Raw genomic sequence first — 21,563 nt, 5'->3', positions numbered from 1 at the left:
CAGTGTAACAGTGCAAGATTAGGTAACTCATTACTTTTCCCACTTACCCAGAGTCAGATGAACTCATAGATACAATTTGTATGTCTCTACCTGCAGTTTAAAGGAAGTTGAAGGTAGTTTCACAAACCATTGCTAACTAGCGTTAGCACAATGACTAGAAGTTTAGAGGAACAGCTAGCATGATGTTAGCAAATGCGCTAACGATAGATAGCAATTGAACTTAGTTATCAACTTCCTTCGAACTGCATGCAGACATAAAATTGGTATCCATTAGTTAATTTAACTCTGGGTAAGTAGAAAAAGGGCATAAATTGCACTATCGCTTTGAAGGTGAAATAAAAAAAATAGAAGCACATCTCGACAAAATGTTTTATTCATGTAATCATATTTTTTTGAGTGGCCTCAATGATTCATATTCATATAAAATTAACAATTTTAAATCAATCTATGGCTGTGCTTCCATTCTTATGTTGTATTAGCCTTATGACTGAAGTACTGTAGTCTACATATTTCTTGCATGTCTGTTTATCTATATGTCTCTTTGCATCCATGCAATGTCCATTGGTATATGTTTGTGTGTGTGCACTTGTGTGTGTGTGTTTGTGTGGAATGTCTCTGCTTGTGTTAACATCTGAGTGTGTGTTTGTGAGTTGGGAGAGAGGGATGCTGCTCTCTCCCATGAAACCCTGGGGAGGGGGATGATTCAGAAGTGAGTCAGAGCAGAGCAGCCCCCTGGCCCCCTGCCTCAGCTGATGAAGGGGGGGTGGGGGGGGGGGATCCTCTACAGCAGCTCTGTCTGCAGTGCGGTGAAGGGCACAGAGACACAGGGACTTATCATCACACAGACTGATGACCCCTGAGCTGGCTTTCTTTCCTAGAAAGTAAGACCCATAACATTTGGTAAAAAGACACAGGATCACGTTAGTCAATACTCTGGTCAGAAGCCAAGCTTCCCTTTGCATTAATAATATTCCAGAAGCCGTGTCCCAAATGGCACCCTATGATCTACAGTACACTACTGTTCAAAGGTAGAAATGTCCTCGTTTTCCATGAAAACATACATGAAATGAGTTGCAAAATGAACAGGAAATACAGTCAAGACATTGACAAGGTTATACATAATGATTGTGTCCTTCAAACTTTGCTTTCGTCAAAGATTCCTCCATTTTCAGCAATTACAGCATGGCAAACATTTGGCATTCTAGTTGTCAATTTGTTGAGGTAGAGATTTCACCCCATGCTTCCTGAAGCACCACCCACAAATTGGATTGGCTTGATGGGCACTTACGTACCATACGGTCAAGATGTACCAACAACAGCTCAATAGGGTTGAGATCCGGTGACTGTGCTGGCCACTCCATTATAGACAGAATACCAGCTGACTGCTTCTTCCCTAAATAGTTCTTGCATAGTTTGGAGCTGTGCTTTGGGTCATTGTCCTGTTGTAGGGGGAAATTGGCTCCAATTAAGCGCCGTCCACAGGGTATGGTATGGCATCGCAAAATGGAGTGATAGCCTTCCTTCTTCAAGATCCCTTTTACCCTGTACAAATCTCCCACTTTACCACCAGCAAAGCACCCCCAGACCATCACATTGCCTCCACCATGCTTGACAGATGGCGTCAAGCATTCCTCCAGCATATTTTCCTTTTTTCTGCATCTCATACATTTTCTTCTTTGTTATCTCAACACCTCAAACTTAGATTAATCTGCCCATAACACTTTTTTTTGACAATCTTCCTCTGTCCAGTGTCTGTGTTCTTTTGCACATCTTTTATTTTTATTGGCCAGTCTGAGATATGGCTTTTCTTTGCAACTCTGCCTAGAAGGCCCGCATTCCGGAGTCGCCTCTTCACTGTTGACGTTGAGACTGGTGTTTTGCAGGTACTATATAATGAAGCTGCCAGTTGAGGACTTGTGAGGCATCTGTTTCTCAAACTGGTTAACAATGTACTTGTCCTCGTGCTCAGTTGTGCACCGAGGCCTTCCACTCCTCTTTCTATTCTGGTTAGAGACAGTTTGTGATATTCTATGAAGGGAGTAGTACACAGCATTGTACGAGATCTTCAGTTTCTTGGCAATTTCTCGCATGGAATAGCCTTCTTTTCTCAGAACAAGAACAGACTGAGAATTTTCAGAAGAAAGTTCTTTGTTTCTGGCCATTTTGAGCCTGTAATCGAATCCATAAATGCTGATGCTCCAGATACTCAACTAGTCTAAAGGCCAGTTTTACTGCTTCTTTAAACTGGACAACAGTTTTCAGCTGTGCTAACATAATTTCAAAAGGGTTTTCTATCATTTCTTTTAAAATTATTAACTTGGACTAGCTAACAAAATGTGCCATTGGAACATAGGAGTGATGGTTGCTGACAATTGACCTCCGTACGCTTATGTAGATATTCCATAAATAATCAGCCGTTTCCAGCTACAGTAGTCATTTACAACATTTGCTGGGCCACCCCAGCGAAGAGCACTTCCAACCCCCCACTTCCTTTGCCACCGCTGCTGTAAAAAAAATCCTAGAGGATCCTTTGATAGGGGAATCCCCATCGGTAAAGGCACAGTCAGGTGGCCAGTTGCCATGACAACAGCTATCTGCTAGAGAGAGAGAGAGAGACATCGAGAGAGAGCAAGAGCAAGAGAGAGAGAGAGAGAGAGAGTAAGAGAGAGACAGAGAGAGAGAGAGCAAGAGCAAGAGAGAGAGAGAGAGAGTAAGAGAGAGACAGAGAGAGAGAGAGAGAGAGAGAGAGAGAGAGAGAGAGAGAGAGAGAGAGAGAGAGAGAGAGAGAGAGAGATGCCCCCTGGTTCATTCATAGATCTGCAGCTCACATTCAATAATGGAGGGTTCAATGGCAAACCTTCTCAAACAGCCTAATTCATTCTCTTTATAGGGGGTAATGGACTTTACAGTGTTCTGCTATTAAAATAACATATTCCTATATATGTACAGTATATTAGGCTGTATGTATTTGTAGATAAAGGCCTGTAAATGTGTATTGTTGCACTGTCACCATTTTCATTGCAAAACTAAATACAAATACAAGCATAACTTGAAGCTACATATTAATTTGACAGAGGTAAGGAACTGTCCATTGACCAGCACAGCAATTGATAAAACAGGACCATGTTTGCTAAAGAAAAGTGGTTCTGAGCTCATGGCAATATTGCACAGGTAGTTAACGATTGCAAGAATCAGGAATGCAGACAGGCTAGCTCTTTATATCTGTATGACTGTGTCCAACACACCACCACCTGTTGTTACGTTGGACACCTACTGATGTTATGACATTTTTAAAAAGTATCTCAATCACATGTACTGCTAAAATAAAGGTTTAGGGAAAAACAGGCAGGCACCACATTACTACACGACAAAACAGCTCACTCAACCAAGCCTGATGCTCTTGTAAGTTTAAAAGCAAATATTGCTTTCATGTATTCCCCCCCCCCCCACCACCCCAAAAAGCTTGAAAATGTAGTGGTATGGGATAATGTAGTGGTATGGGATAATGTAGTGGTATGGGATAATGTAGTGGTATGGGATAATGTAGTGGTATGGGATAATGTCTTAGTGTGACCCCGTGAGGCTCAGTTGGTAGAGCATTGATATAATAACCGTCATATTGACGTAAACTTGGAGATATGGTGTGTGGTCCTCCGACTCGGGAAACGGTGCAGTTTGTTATGCTACAGATGAAACAGGGTAGTGAAGGTGCATGGTGATGAGCTTGATGCTGCTTTCCAATAAATATCTCGGGTCTTATTCTGGTGACATGATGGTCGATGCTTGACTGCCATTTGACAAATAAATACATTCTTATCCATAATACTCTCATCATGTAGACTAGCCTACCCGCACAGCCTACCCACACTGTAGGCCTATCTGCGAGCTACCAGCTGGAGCACACGTGCCAAAACCAGAGTAGGCACATTTGCTATTTAACGCAACAGTTTTTGTGACACAACTATTGGTAGAGTTCAAAATGTGATGGACACATTGAACTTTAGATTTTGATTCGGTACATGAAAACTTAAGCAAAATGTACATTTTGTCAGGGCCTCCCAAGTGGCTCAGTGGTCTGAGGCACTACAATGCTTGAGGCGTCACTACTGAACCGGGTTCGACTCCAGGCAGCCGGTCGCGACCGGGAGACCCATGAGGCAATGCACAATTGGCCCAGCGTTGTTAGGGGAGGGTTTGGCCGGCCGGGATGTCCTTCTCCCATTGCGCTCTAGCAACTCCTGTGGCGGGCTGGATGCATTGCATGCTGACACGGTCGCCAGTTGTACGGTGTTTCCTCCGACACATTGGTGTGACCGGCTTCCGAGCAGTGTGTCAAGAAGCAATGTGGCTTGGCAGAGTTGTGTTTCGGAGGACGCATGGCTCTCGACCTTCGCCTCTCCTGAGTACGTACGGGAGTTGCAGCAATGGGACAATTGGATATCACAAAAATGGTGAGAAAAAGGGGTATACATAAAATTTAAATAAAATGTATTGTATATTTTGTGTGCACTTCGTCATCACGCACAGCCTTTTATCCGGAACAAATCAATTTGATAGAAACACATCTCTGGTCGGAAATTGCACATATTGTTTTTATGCAGATTATAGAATTATAGAATTGGATGGAAACCTAGCTAGAGATTATGAAATATGTTAAATAATATGAATAAATAACAAAAGCTTTGTAGACAATGTCACATCCGATATTAATTAACCCAGGGGTCTCCAATCTTTCCTAGCATGAGAGCTACTTTAAAATGAGAGCTACTTTAAAATGAGAGCTACTTTTAAAAAATGGTACATGTCACAAGCTACTTTTTCTAGCTTTCAAATAGGAATGTTCTTCTCTTCTCCTCTCCCTTGCAACTCTTCCCCAGGTCCTTAGTGTACAAGATAAAGTAGTGCACTATGTTTTCTGTTAATATACCTGGTAAAAAGAATGGTTAATAAACAACTCTAAGGGGGGCCCTATCAAATCTTTGTTGTGTTTTTTCCAAAATTCTGTTTTATATTTTCCAAAATTATGTTCTCAGTTTTATTTTTCACTCCTAAAATTACAATTGTTCATAGAGAAACAACGAAATTGAATGTTCTGAGTCCAAATCACATCAGAAGACAATTTATTTTAGGTCTGGAAGAAAATGAACAAATGTAGACTGTTTAGTGTTTAATTGCACACCTTTAATTGCGCATCTGGCCCTTTAATTGCGCATCTGGCCCTTTAATTGCGCATCTGGCCCTTTAATTGCGCATCTGGCCCTTTAATTGCGCATCTGGCCCTTTAATTGCGCATCTGGCCCTTTAATTGTGCATCTAGTGAGTGAGGAATGTGCGGCCTAGCGATGGTTCTTTACTGCTGCTACTCATTTCATGGCAAAGTTTGCAAATAACAAATAATAGAAGCAAATTATATACTTACCCATGATACACTTTTGCCAGGTAAGCCTACTTTGTGGTTAACATTTAATTGAGAAGGTTATGGGGAAAATATTTCTGTCAACCCACAAGATGATTATCACATCAGCTGGCTACACAGAGTGATAAACAAACGTGCGCACCACACAGACAGACAAGAGCAATATTGCTGAAATCAATTGGCATTAATTACAGTATTGTGTTAGGTTTGGCTTTTTAAGACAATAGTGGCCAATCAAGGTTGGGATAATGTCAATGTTGCATTGATTAGATAGTAGCTGGGAGCTTGTGGTGTCTGATACTTGTGAGATTTGTTTATGACAGTTGGCAGTGGAACACGTCAAAATTGCATGTACTTTCAGAATTGTTTGGCGAGCTACTCATAGGTAGGCTGCAACCTACTGGTAGCTCACAATCTACTTGTTGGAGACCCCTGCATTAACCCCTCTATCATCATCATAACTCCAGTGCATCTTGAGAATTGACAATCACTATTATTGAGGACTTGAGAATGGAGCCTGGATCTAATGTGCTACAATAACTATCAACCAGAGCATTAAAGCGTTTTCCTTATTATGTGGAGTGAACCGTTGTAACAGGAGGGATCATAAATCTAATTCATGATTGCATGATTCACACAGAGAACAATAAAGCAGCTGGCTGAACCAGCAGGAGCTGCCATCATCCTCTCTCTTAACCTGGTTCTGACCAGTAGCTCCTGACAACTGAGAACCAACCTCGCATACTAAATAAGAGCAATGGGCGGATTTCTCAATTCCCTTCTCCGGACGTTCTATTGGGCAGTTCAATGGTGAGAAATGTCTCAGTCCCTGGAGAAAAAACGTTGTGCTATCTAGGAGCACGAGTACGTGACATCAATAAACTGCTCCCAAACATTTTAAACCAGCATCAGGAAATTGAGTCTATCATAGTTCATGTGGGATTCAACGACATTATGAAATGCAGCTCAGAACAGCTGAAGATGGATTTTAAAGAACGTATTGGGTCACTACTTGACATCAACAAACGCCCATAATATCTGGCACTCTGCCCTCCCTAAATCGTGGCATTGAACGGTTCAGCAGACTTGTAGCCTTCATAGCTGGCTACGAGACTATGGCAGCTCTGTGGGTGTAACATTTATTGACAATTTTGATACCCGAACAAAGCTCGTATTTTAAGAAGGATGGGATCCACCCAAATCATTTGGGTTCCTGGATCCTTTCACAGCATTATAAAGCTGCGTTGAGACAATGACTTATCAATGACCCAAGTCCAGCTCATTTAATCCCTACCATCGTGTCGCTGAGTTGTCATAATGCTTCAGCAAATATACATTATACCAGGGGCGTTGGAAGGCACAATGTAAGTAACCTAATTTCTATTTCTCTTACTGCCTTGAATGCCTCTGCTGATCCCACAGCTATTGTATTGTATGCAGTAATCATGTGCCTATGAATCAGAGTGATACAGTTAGCACTGAGGCGGTGTGCCCTAGTAGGAAGTCCACTGTGTGCAGCTCATCCTGCACTAACATAAATAACATGAGCATGTCTGCCTCTGCTAAGCTCCCCAGTAAAGCAATAAAAACAATCAATCATCACAGAAAAGTGCTAAAAATAGCCCATATCAACATATGTAGTTTAAGAAACAAGGTTCATAAAATCAATCATTTGCTAGTTACAGATGACATTCATATTCTGACAATCTCTGAAACTCACTTAGATAATACCTTTGATGATACAGTGGTAGCAATAAAATAAAATAAATAAGATCCACAGAAAAGACAGAAACACCAAAGGTGGTGTTGTGGCCGTTTATATTCAGAACCACATTCCGGTAAAGTTTAGAGAGGATCTCATGTTAAATACTGTTGAAGTAATATGGCTACAGGTTCAACTGCCTCCCCTAAATCTGCTATAGACCACCAAGTGCTAACAGTCAGTATCTGAATAACGTGTGAAATGCTTGATAGTGTATGTGATATCAACAGAGAGTTATATTTTCTGGCCGATTTAAATATTGACTGGCTTTCATCAGGCTGCCCACTCAAGAGAAAGCTTCAAACTGTAACTAGTTCCTGCAACCTGGCTCAGGTTATCAGGCAACCTACCAGAGAAGTTACAAACAGCACAGGAATGAAATCATCAACATGTATTGATCACATCTTTACTAATGCTGAAGAAATTTGCTTTAAAGCAGTATCCAAATCTATCGGGTGTAGTGATCACAATATATTAGCCATATCTAGGAAAATCAAAGTTCCATAGGCTGGGCCTAATATAGTGTATAAGAGGTCATACAATATGTTTTGTAGTGATTCCTATGTTGTTAATGTAAAGAATATGTGTTGGTCCGTGGTGTGTAATGAGGAGCAACCAGACGCTGCACTTGACACATTTATGGAATTGCTTATCCCAGTTACTAATAAGCATGCACCCATTAACAAAGTTACCGTAAAAACTGTTAAATCCCCATGGATTGATGGGGAATTTAAAAAATGTATGGTTGAGAGAGATGGACAACAATGTCTTCACTGACATTTTCAACCTTTCCCTGACCAAGTCTGTAATACCTACATGTTTCAAGCAGACCACCACAGTCCCTGTGCCCAAGAAAGCGAAGGTAACCTGCCTAAATGACTACCGCCCCGTAACACTCATGTTGGTAGCCATGAAGTGCTTTGAAAGGCTGGTCATGGCTCACATCAACACCATCATCCCAGAAACCCTAGACCCACTCCAATTCACATTCCGCCCCAACAGATCCACAGATGACGCAATCTCAATTGCACACCACACTGCCCTTTCCCACCTGAACAAAAGGAACACCTATGTGAGAATGCTGTTCATTGACTACAGCTCAGTGTTCAACACCATAGTTCCCACAAAGCTCATCACTAAGCTAAGGACCCTGGGACTAAACACCTCCCTCTGCAAATGGATCCTGGGCTTCCTGACGGGCCGCCCCCAGGCGGTAAGGGTAGGCAACAACACATCTCCCACGCTGATCCTCAACATTGGGGCCCCTCCAAACACACCAAGACAGTCGTGAAGCGGGCATGACAACACTTTTGCCCCCTCAGGAGACTGAAATGATTTGGCATGGGTCCCCAGAACCTCAAACATTTCACAGCTGCACCATCAAGAGCATCCTGGCCGGTTGCATCACCGCCTGGTATGGCAACTGCTCGGCATCCGACCATAAGGCCCTACAGAGGGTAGTGCGTACGGCCTAGTACATTACTGGGGCCAAGATTCCCGCCATCCAGGACCTATATACTAGGCGGTCTCAGAGGAAGGCCCAAAAATGTGTCTAAGACTTCAGTTACCCAAGTCATAGACTGTTCTCTCTGCTACCGCATGGCAAGAGGTACTGGAGCGCCAAGTCTAAGTTAAAAAGGCTCATTAACAGCTTCTACCCCCAAGCCATAAGACTGCTGAACAATAATAAAATGGCCTCCCAGACTATTTACATTGACCCCCCCTTTGTTTTTACACTGCTGCTACTCGCTGTTTAATATCTATGCATAGTCACTTTATGCATAGAGACCATGTACAAAGTACCCCTGCACATTGATTCGGTACCGGTACCCCCTGTATATAGCCTCGTTATTGTTATTTTTATTATGTTACTTTTTTTACGTTAGTAAAAGGAAGGACATTCAGCATGCACAGCACTTACACAAATGACTGATGATTGGCTGAGATAAATTGATTGATAATGTCAAAGCCACTCTGAAGTCAAACAAAACAGCCCCACAATCTTTTTATCATCATAGTCTGCTGCTGGAAAAACGTATGTGTTATGGCTTTTTACACCCCCTGTTATATTGTGGATAAAGAGCACCTGTCTAACAGAACGCAGAGGGATACGCCCCCTTTTTTCCAATTTTCACCTAAAATGACATACCCAAATTTAACTGCCTGTAGCTCAGGCCCTGAAGCAAGGATATGCATATTCTTGGTACCATTTGAAAGGAAACACTTTAAACTTTGTGGAAATGTGAAAGGAATGTAGGAGAATATAACAGAATAGATCTGGTAAAAGATAATACAAAGAAAAATCCAACCGTTCTTTTGTATTTTCTTTGTACCATTGTCTTTGAAATGCAAGAGAAAGGCCATAATGCATTATTCCAGCCCAGGGGCAATTTAGATTTTGTCCACTAGGTGGCAGTAGTGCATGTGCAAAGTTTTAGACTGAACCAATGAACAATTGCATTTCTGTTAAAACTGTTGAATCAAGACTGCCCAAATGTGCCTAATATGTTTATTTTAATAACTTTTCATGTTCAAAATTATGCACTGTCCTCAAACAATAGCATGGTATTATTTCACTGTAATAGCTACTGTAAATTGGACAAGAATAACAAGAATTTAAGCTTTCTGCCAATATTAGATATGTCTATGTCCTGGTAAATTTTCTTGTTACTTACAACCTCATGCTAATCGCATTAGCCTACGTTAGCTCAACCGTCCCATGGAAGGGACACCGATCCCCAAAAAGTTTTAATAGAAGCCTCTCCAACATAATCCAGGTAGAATCAGGAATTCCCCAGGGCAGCTGTCTAGGCCCCTACCTTATGGAACAGCTGGGACTGTGAAGCAACACAAACATAGGCACATGCATCTAACATACGCACTATACACATACGTACACATGGATTTTGTGTCGTAGATATGTGGTAGTAGAGTACGGCCTGAGGGCACACACTTGTGTGTTGTGAAATCTGTTGTGAATAATAAATACTAATACAAACACAGATACACTACATTACCAAAAGTATGATAAGTATGTGGACACCTGCGCGTCAAACATCTCATTCCAAAATTAAGGTTATTAATATGGAGTTGTCCCCCCCCCCCCCCCCTTTGCTGCTATTAACAAGAATTCAAGCTTTCTGTCCATGTGAGACATGTCTATGTCCTAGGAAATGTTATTGTTACTTACAACGTCATGCTAATCACATTAGCACACGTTAGCTCAACCGTCCCGCGGGCGGGTCACCAATCTCGTAGAGGATTTATTAAAACACTTGATGTCTTGATGTGGCCTCCTTCAATAACAGCTATAAGAGATGTGTCCAAATGTCTTCGGGCTGCTATCTGTCTATGGTCCAGGGTTTCAGTTACACCAAGGCTGTCTGCTGGAGACAAACAAAGTTCATTGCCCTGCCCCACACAGCTGCACACAACATCTGTTGCACAGCTGCATGGAAACCATAGCAACAGCAGCCAAAAGGAGCGTCCGGCTCGTCTGAGAGGAAATAGAAGAGTAGCAGATACAACAGGTACACTCCATTACCCCAGATCAACTTCCTGCCTAAATGGAGAGATGGAATCTATGGGGCTCTGATAATAGTGGATGTCTGGCAAACCAACAAAGAGTCAAAAAGTAAAAGTGAAATGAACACATAAATAGGTTGTTTATTAGCTTGCCTCTATTCTGGGTGTGATGATAGAGAGAGCAGTACTAAGCAGTTTCTTTATTGTAGATAGCCCCGTCTCTCCATCACTGTCCTCCCTAAACCGTCACATTCCAGTCTACCAGTCCTGATAGTGGTGCAGTGCTACAGTGAGAAGTGGAAATGAATGGTTGAATTACTTTCAATTTTTTCTTTGCTGCATGAAAAGCAGACAGCACAACAGACTGTACATCTCCTCCCTTGAGCAACACCACAACAAAAACAACATAAACCCCATTACCTGGTTTATTTTCTATGCAGCATATGGACTCTCTCCCATTAAACTCAACCTGATTGAAAACCAGCCTGTGTAGTTCTGAACTCATCCACATTACACATAAACATAGTCCTTCCCTCTGTCTCACAAACCGATGGTTCATTTTCAAAACTCTAAGCACATTTTCAACAAACAAATTCACACGTCACTTGTTCACTGCACCAAATCACTCTTTCAATTTGGATACATATTCAATCTATGTATCTGCTTTTCCAAAATTCTATTCTAATTTGTTAACAATACAATGAACTTAATCAAACTGCTCCAAACTGATAACTATTGAACCAACATTATGTAGTGCCGAGTTAATGTATTTAGTTTGATAACTGCTGAACACTGTACATTTCTATATTTCTACCTCATAAATGCATCAATTTGACATCAATTTATGGTTGAAGGTAAAACCAAATATGGACGTGGCTGTAAATAATAGGTCATCCTTCTCCATCAGCCAGTGTGCATCAATAGGACAGAGTTGTAAGAGTCAATCTATATTCTACCATTTGGAATTACACATGTAGTGTAGTATTCAATGCACTGCTGAAATACCTGGTTTGAATGTGACAATATATGCCAATCATTATCTGAATTGTATTAATACACGAAGTTGATACATTTCAAGCAGAGGGACAGGCGATAATGTATCAGTTGACAAGTCACGTAAAGAAAAGGTGGTCTTGTACAATGTTACAGGGGGCAGAAATTGCATAAAACACCGTACTACGTTTACACAGCAGTCAACTGCTTTACATTACCCCCATTTCTGATGATTTATCCGACGAATGTACTGTATAATAAAACTGTAGGACAGACATATTTCTTAACATGCTCACAACCTATCATATTGGATACAAATTCTACAAAAATTGTATGTCAAGTTATAGTCAACACTGTATGGAAAAGGATACCGTTTTTTTGTCGGTTTGGTGCAATTTCCACAAGTATGTGGTACATTTTCACAACTCTTAGTACAAAATTCAAAACAGATCATCCAAAAGGCGTTTGAAAACGCTAAGCACAATTTCAATTGACTAAGAACAACACACAAAATCGTACAGTTTCACCAAACTTAATTAGTGTTTCATCTAGACATCCATGTTTCACAATGCAATTCTCACATTACATTTGGTCCCGCTTAAAATTAAGTGCAGCTTATAAAGCCTTCATAAACACTACATTAATGTGTTACAAATCATCTATAACCGTATGTCATGCTTTATAAAGGGTTCATAAATGTGGCATAACTGTGTGAAATAACCACCAATGTCAAATATGACATAAACCTGTGCTTTATAAAGGATGGCATAAGCACCGCTTAATTAACGGCCTAATAAATCATATTAAATTAAGGCTTCACAAAGACTTTATAACCCTGTTACAAGTATTCAGACCCTTTACTATTTGCTACATCTCTGGAATATATGTTAAGGCATTACACGCAAGACAAACACATCAAATAAATTGACTTTTTGGCCTAAATGAAAAACAGGTTTGCATCAAATCTAACATAACACAATACAGAGTGAAACCTTCTGTATTTTCAAGTTTTGTGGTGGCATCAAGTTATGGGTATGCTTGTTACTGGCAGGGACTGGGGAGTTTGTCAGAATCAAAATAAATATGAAAGGAGCAAAGCCCAGTTAAAAAGAGGAAAAGCTGTCTCAGTATTCTGCGAAACAAACCCTGGGATAGAGTTTTATTTTTCAGCGGGACCATTACGCAAATTTTAAGGCCAAAGACACACCAGAATGGCTTTCCAAGAGGTGTTGAGTGTTCCTGAGTGGGTTAGTCTTAGTCCTGACTTAAATCTGCTTGAAAATCAGAGAGGTTTGAATATTGCTGTCCGTCAATGATTGCCTGCCGAATTTACTGAGCTTGAGCAATTTGGATATATGTTGCCCTAAGATTTGTGAAAAGTAGGTAGAATCTTATTCAAAATGATTTATAGCTGTAATGGATGCCAAAGGTACTTCCACCAAGTATTAACTCTGGGTTGTGAAGACATACACAATCAACACATCTTTGTTTTTGTATTATTATTATTAATTAGGACATTGTTCTATTATTTTTCTTTCCCTTTGAAATTGTGGAATAGGTTGTGTAGATTGGTAAGAACAAAAATCTAATGTAATCCTTTTTTACTTGTAATATTAAGGCAGAAAAATGTGAAGACTGTGCAAGGGGTGTGTAGACTTTCACAAGCATCTGTATATCTAGGGGATTCCTCTTAATCTCTATTCTATCATGAGAACAACTGAGTATCAGAGATAATGTTGATAAGGCTGTCAATGCTTAGAGCCCAAGGACCTGGTAAGAGACAACATACAGTCATAATAGAGTTACAGTGAAATTCTGTGGTAACACTGTGATAATGTCTGATAAGTGCCTGATAACAATGTGTGAAATTCATACCATGAAATTATGCATCAGTAACACGGTAGGTGCTCTGATGATGATGATGATGATGAGGGGGTCGGTGAGAGAGTGAATAATAGAAGGATAGAAAGGTTCAGAGAGTGAATCAAACTGGCCTCATTGTCAGATGCTTCCCACTGCTGCAGGGTATGATGCATGATGAGACCTGGCCTGGCCTGGCTGCCCTGTATGAGGTCACAGTGAGTGGCAGTTCACTTCCTGTTCCCATATCACCAGCTGTGACGGCCTCTGCTGGGGGCAAGGAATCAGACCACTGAGAGGGGATGACAGGTTGGGGGGTGGTAGCAGAGCTCAGTGAGAGGAGAGAGGCCTGGGGACGGCACGGAGTGGGGGTTGGGATGGGGGTGGGCAGTGGTGGACCCTCCAGGGAAAATGAAGCCTCCATCTGCCGGTGGGGAAAGTGAACAGGAAGAGAGAGTTTTTACACGCTGTTCTGTTGATTAGCCATGGGCATCATGCTCTATGCTATACTGCAGCAGTGTAGAAACGACTAGAGAGACTCACTCACTGCACCCAGGCATTTGAAGCTACAGTTGACTCATGGCTAATCAACAATTACCACGGTTGACTCATATTTCCCCTCCCCTGTAGTATTTCTGATTCATCCAAAGAAAATGAAGGACAGCGTTCTGCTATTATTTGAGTCAACATGAGACAATTAAATAAATATGTGGAGGAAAAATATTGGAGACAATATTGAATGAATGTGTTTATGATTTTCCTCTTGACAGAACCCATATTTTCTATGTATGAGAGTGTAATTGTTAAGGACATACAGTATAAACAGTGCACAATAGGTTGTTGGCACCTTAATTGGGGAGGAACGAGTGGTACGGGATCAAATACACCTAACACATGGTATCCACACTAAGTGTGGATTCCATTTTGCTCTGTTCCAGACATTATGAGCCGTCCTCCCCTCAGCAGCCTCCACTGATACAGAGGGGTCCAAAATGATTGACACCCTTGATAAAGATTAGCAATAATGACTTTATAAAATTAATAACACTTAGTGTGTCTGCTACCTTGAATACGGATAATCCTGAATCAATCGTGAATAATCATAAGAGATAACATTCTGAGGGTCAAAGAACATACCTCCAAGACATACTAAGTTAGCATGTCTTGGAGGTATGATCTTTGAACCTCTGTAACTTTCTCACTGATCATTATTAATGATTAATTCAGGAGTATCCGTAATCATGGTAGAATTAACATTAATGTCGAAGTGTTAAGAAATCTATTCTATTCTGCAAAATGACACTACATGATTTACCATACATTTCTATTGTAAACAAAATGATCTGAAACACAACAAAAACGAACTGCAAATGTATCCAAGTTTGTGGAGTCAAGCTTGATGTAGTCATTGCGTGCCAGGAATATCAAATCAAATGTTATTGGTTGCATACACATACTTAGCAGATGTTATTGCGGGTGTAGCGAAATGCTTGTGTTCCTAGCTCCAACAGTGGAGTAGTATCTAACAATTCACAACTGTCACGCTGATATCAAGTACTTGGAGACAGGCGCAGGAATACACAATAGGGGTTTTTAATACACTCAAAACAAACACGTATACAAAAACACTGGGCTGTACCCAAACAAAAGAGCCAGGGTAAACCTCGTTGAACGACACGGGACGATACCCATAATACACAATATATAAAGCACGCAGCATAACAGCTGCACCAATGCATAGGTACTCACACCACCAACGGACATGGGAACAGGTATGGAATTAAGAAATATATAATATTAGGAGGAGCAATGTCAGAGTTTGGAGCATAAATACACACACAGTACCAGTTCTACATTGTAGAAAAAGAGTGAAGACATCAAAACTATGAAATAAACACATATGGAATCATGTAGTAACCAAAAAAGTGTTAAACAAATAAAAATATATTTTATATTTCAGATTCTTCAAAGTAGTCAAAGTTGCCTTGATGACAGCTTTGCACACTCTTGGCATTCTCTCAGCCAGCTTCATGAGGTAGTCACCTGGAATGCATTCCAATTAACAGGTGTGCCTTGTTAAAAGTTGTGGAATTTCTTTCCTTCTTAATGGGTTTGGGCCACTCAGTTGTGTTGTAATTCTAAAATTGATTAAATTGTTTTTTCTTCCTTTTTCCCCTTCATCAATCTACACACAATACCCTATAATGACAAAGGAATAACTGGTTTTTGGACATTTTTGCATATTTATTCAAATACAAAACCAGAAACATCACATTTACATAAGTATTCAGACCCTTTACTCAGTACTTTGTTGAAGCAGCTTTGACAGCGATTACAACCTCGACTCTTCTTGGGTATGACGCTACAAGCGTGGCACACCTGTAATTGGGGAGTTTCTCACATCCCTTGACTTCTTTGGTGGATGTGTTGTTACCTCCCCTTACCACCTGGGGGCGGCCCGTCAGGAAGTCCAGGATCCAGTTGCAGAGGGGGGTGTTTAGTCCCAGGGTCCTTAGCTTAGTGATGAGCTTAGAGGGCACTATGGTGTTGAACACTGAGCTGTAGTCAATGAACACGCTTAGCATTCTCACATAGGTGTTCCTTTTGTCCAGGTGGGAAAGGGCAGTGTGGAGTGCAGTAGAGCTTGTATCTTCTGTGGATCTGTTGGGGCGGTATGCAAATTGGAGTGGGTCTAGGGTTTCTGGGATAATGGTGTTGATGTGAGTCATGACCAGACTTTCAAAGCACTTCATGGCTACAGACGTGAGCGCTACGGGTCGGTAGTCATTTAGGCAGGATGCCTCGCAAAGAAGGGCACCTATTGGTACAGTATATTGGTAAAAAATATTGAATTTCCATTTGAGCATGGTGAAGGTATTCACTTCGGATGGTGTATCAATACACCAAGTCACTACAGATATACAGGTGTCCTTCCTAACTCAGTTTCCGGAGAGGAAGGAAACCACTCAGGGATTTTACCATGAGGCCAATGGTGACTTTTAACAGTTAGAGTTTAATGGCTGTGACAGGAGAAAACTGAAGATCAACAACATTGTAGTTACTCCACAATATTAAGTGTCAGGAGAGTCGTCTGAAGTCAGTACCGTCGATGTGCCAACTTCTGATTGTAGCGTCCGAACCATTTGGGGCTACAAACTAATGTGACCCCAATATGGGAAGGGGAGATTCTCACAAACAGGATGGCGTTCTTCGTTTTGCTCTAGGACTCCCATAAGTGACCCGTCTAAACCCATACAAATGACTGGAAGTATACAGGTAATTTTGTGCCAAGAAAAATAAGGGTTTTAATATGTGGAAAGACATATATATATATTTCCTGAGCTTTCTTATATCGCCAAGATATAGGACAAACACTTCAAAACCTTATTCCTTATGATATATTTTTTGACTCTCTTTTTTTGCCATTTATGAATGTGTTATTAAGTGCATTTCTATGGAATATAGTAGTAAAAGCCAAATTCAATATTTTATCAAATAGCGTTTAAATATATATTTTTTTGGTATCTAAAGGGGTCCAAAAATTCTAAATGAAATAGGAAAATGATCCATGGTATGACCTCAAAACAATTCCATGTGTCAGCTTAGAACCAACTGAGCTAAAGAGGACCACCTTTCTAAGTTAAATCCTTCAGAAGAGGACAAGATAAGCTCACAATATAGAAGTTCCTCCTATAAACCTATAATGCCAGATGGCAGCTCAATTGACCCAGGAAAAGTATGTGATCATCAGCATAATGAAAACTTTCATTTCGATCTCAACATCCAATCATGGCAAAAGCATCAAATCCTTACATTACAAGGGCTATATTCTAAAGGTATTAGAGAAGAGAGAGAGAGAGAGAGAGATAGAAGGGCTATATTCTAAAAGAGAGCGAGAGAGAGAATAATGACTAACTCCAGCTGCAGTCTGGCTAGCGGCACGAACAGAGGCACACAGACAGACACTCAGGCCCAGAGCGTGCCTCCACTGAGAGCTCATTCCCTTTTGTCTTGCTACACTGTTTTGATGCACTGTTTAATACACTGTTTGATAGGAAAAGTGAATAATGCTACTGTAAAAGTAATAAGAGAAGAGTTTCTGTGTAAAGTCCTCACCTTCCACCCCAACTCTCTGGCAGGAAGTCCTCTGCAACACTTCCAGGTCGCTTTGATGGCGTGGCTGATGTACATGGCAGCGGAACCCATGGGAATGTGGAAGCCTCCCAGAGTAGTGTCCTTTGGAGAGAATCAAACAGGAGACTGGCATTGAGTTGTGAGGGCAGTAATTTGACTATAACTCAACATCAGTGGTTGCTTTTCCTAGAAATCCTAGAGACATGAACATGGCAGGAACAATCTGAAGTATTTAATTATAGCAACATACATTTGGTATGCAATCAGTAATCACTCTTAATGACTAGTGTTCGACTGGCACAATACCAAGAGAGAATCCCGAGGAAGAATTCCTTCTTCCTCTCCTCTGTCCCTCTTGCATTAACTCAATTAGAGGCAGTGGGGGGTTTGTTGAGGCATTAAGTCCATCACAGAGAGGCACTGATGTGTCATTATAGAGAATCTGCTTCCTGTTTACCAGCAGGAGATAGAGAGAGCCTCCTCTCAGAGCAGAGCAGAGAGCATGTCTACAGGTCACACACACACGCACGCACGCACGCACGCGCGCACGCACGCACGCACGCATGTACGCATGTACGCACGCACGCACTCACTCAAGCATGGACACACACACACACAAGCACAGCCTTTGAAAAACATTGCTTAATGTGTCACCACTCTGCAGTGTGCTAGACAAAACACGTTTTTGTTCTCTGAAAGAAATACTGATCATGGTACAGGGACAGAGAATCTGGGTAAATACGATTCTAATACAACTATTTGAAGACTGGGAAAATAGATTTTATTGCAATGAACTATCAAAAACCGAGTGAAAAAAATCTCCTCAATGTGTACACTAGTTCTATGGTTTAGTGGAAGTCTAAAAGGGAAGTTAGCTAATGACCTCACATATTTAGGATGTCTGTATTCGTGATCCCTGGCATTTAAAGATGGCTGATTGAAGCCGGGGAGCTACAGTCTTGTATCACAGGTCCCCGGTAGACTACAACCCCTCATCAGGCCTAGTACTTATTCCCAGTGACATGCACATCCTGCTACCAGGCAGTGAGGCAGGCAGCAGGCCAGATGTGGATGTTTTATGTATAACCACATTAGCAGACAGCATATGGGCCCACCTGGCCGGGGCTCTGGGCACAAAGTTCTGAGGGAAATAAATAAACACAACATGGGGCAGAGATGGGTGTGGATCTCAACAGTTGCTGTCTCGACTCCATCTCTGATCATAGGCTGACACAAAGGTGATGCAGCAACTGTCATGGAATATAAAGTCTTGTATGGGTTCCAGAATGAAGTGTGAGAGTCCAAGAGTCCAGGGCTAAGGGAATGAGTGCAGTGGCATAGCTGGAGTAGGAAATAAAGAGTCCAGCAATAGTCTGACTGTGTTAGTGGAAACTAGCTCAGCCACATCATCCCCAGTCAGGTCATTGTAGAGAACAGTAAGACTCACTGACCTCAGAGTTAATATTCCACCAGCAAGCGACAACAGGACAGGCTTAAAATGCCGCTGCACACTCCCTCGTTCCATTTGAGAGGATTACTCACGTCTTTCCGACAGCTCGGGAATCTTAATCCGCCACCTTAATGATGCCAGGTGAGGCCTTGCGGCTATGATGCCTGGCTGGCTGCCTGGGTCTTGGTTAAAGTACTCTATCTTTCTCTCACTCTCTCTCTCTCGCTAACCCACTTTTGTCTTCTCTCTGTCTCTCCCTCCCACTCTCTCTCTCCCACTCTCTCTCCTCTTTCTTTCTCTCTCACTTTCCTTCTCTCTCACTCTCCTGGTATTGTTATTCTTGTTATTGTTGTGGCAGAGCTGCTTTTCCTCAGGTGAGAGGAGGGCATGACGAACCTCCCTCCACCCATGACGAACCCCCCCCCCCTTCTCCTCCACCCAACTCCAGCCCTGCACGCCTCAATCAATTACCCATCATAACCTAGGCGTGTAAGTATGCATTATTCATTCACCTGCCGTGTAAGTATGCATCATCCATCCACCTCTTCTCCCTCTCCCTCTCTCTCTCAAACCTTTCCCTCTCACCATCCTTTCCCTCTAGATCGTCTCCTACATCTCACTCTCTATCCTCCTCTCCCTCTCCATCTCCTTTTCCATCCTCCCCTCCGTCTCCCGACTCCCTCTCTCTATTCATCATCTCCTTCTCCATCCTCCCCTCCCGAATCCCTTTCTCTATCCTCCTTTGCCTCGCAATCCTCCCTCTCTCCATCCTCCCCTCCCCACCCTGACAGTTCACTCTGTATGACAGATTCACATTCATGAGCTATTAGAATTAAATATGCATCTATTGTCACCTGTTTGGGTCTGATTAATCTCAACACTTGTAATAGTTTTTTCTTGCTCTTAGTTGTGTCGTCGCCTCACTGGCTGGTTGAAGTCCCGCTTCTTATTAACGACATCTCCAGGTCAGGACTCACACAGGGAGAGATCTTTACATCGGTCCAATTGACTCAGGGTTTTTCCTAATAAAAAATACAACTTTAATTGAGGAAGATTGTACTAACTATACACACTCACTCAGTGTTAAAAAAAATATGAAAAAGACATTACACAACATCCTAGCAGACAATTTAAGCCATTGCAAATGCAAGCTATTACTTTTTCCACTCACACAGCAAACACAAGAGGGTCAATCAATTTAAGCCCAATCAATTCCTCTCATGGGCTGTAGTTGATGCGTAAAGAGGCATGAGGTCACACTATTCCAAGATGGACGTCATCAACTGGACCATAATGAATTGGCGATGGTAGTAAGACAATAATCTATTGGCTGACAGCTCTATTACTAAAAACATCCATAATACGATATTCAATAACTTATTTTTAGTCACACAATCCATACATTTCAGCAACTGCATCATAAACACTGACTGGGATGTAGGAGGCCTGCTTTGATTAATACCCTTCCTATTATCAGAGATAATATACATTGGGATGGGATGGAAAATACAAATAGAGTTGATATCTGTATACTCATGCTAGATTTCAGAAAGTGGGGAATATGTGAAAATACTGACGTATCATTGTACACAACTTAGAAAGAAAGAAAGTAATTTTCACTGCGTGCCACAGGGAAATCCCAGTTGGCTATAATAAGTCTAGGAAAAGACATGATGTTCCCTTTACATTCAGACTTCTTTAGAGGCGTGGGCATGCTACTCCCCCTAGAGCTCAGATCATGAATGGACAGAGAGAGCTGAGACAACAAGCAATGTAGTGGACTCACCTGATTGGCTATTCAGAGAGAGGGGGAGAGAGAGGAAGAGGGGGAGAGGGGGAGAGAGAGAAAGAGGGGGGAGAGAGAGAGACAGGAGAGGAGAGAGAGAGAGCGAGAGAGCGAGAGTAAGTGATAAGGCTTTGAGAGACGGTGACGATGAAAGTGAGGAGAGAAGACCCACTACATGTGATCACAAGGTATGTGTCTATGACAACATGTTTATGGACTCACCCCTCTCTCTCACACTCCAGCTTGTTTTTAATGATGTCCATGGGCTTGTCTTTGGCCTCCAGCATTGTGCAGAAGCCAGAGATGAGATGGTCCCTGTAAGGGAAGGACCGGGGGTTGAAAGGCCAACGGTCACATTCTGATAAAATAATATACTGTATGTGCAAAGGGGGCAGGAAGTTCTTTGAAAGAAAGTGAGACTAAAATATGTGTTAAATTGTTTATATGCTGACATTGTAGTTGTGATTGTTCTCTGGGGCCCAGTGTGAGCAGCATGTCTAAGAGGGGTAAATCTACAGTATGGGTGGCAGAGGCTGATCTCACCATGCCATATACAGGTAGCCTAGCGGTTGGGCCAGTAACCGAATACCTGAGCCAACAAGGTGACAAATCTGTCGATGTTCCCTTGAGCAAGGCA

The 21,563-nt window shown here is 41.7% G+C and overlaps 1 pseudogene; it reads right to left on the bottom strand.

The window, feature by feature from the left end:
* Positions 1–21,213, bottom strand: part of LOC129818271 (uncharacterized) — a 33,553-nt pseudogene extending 12,340 nt beyond the window's left edge.
* Between the last annotated feature and the right edge of the window lie 350 nt (positions 21,214–21,563).

Source organism: Salvelinus fontinalis, chromosome 21 (assembly GCF_029448725.1).
Source record: "Salvelinus fontinalis isolate EN_2023a chromosome 21, ASM2944872v1, whole genome shotgun sequence".
NCBI lineage: Eukaryota > Metazoa > Chordata > Actinopteri > Salmoniformes > Salmonidae > Salvelinus > Salvelinus fontinalis.
Note: the sequence above shows the minus strand (reverse complement) of the source record. Positions and strands in the feature narration are given on the sequence as shown.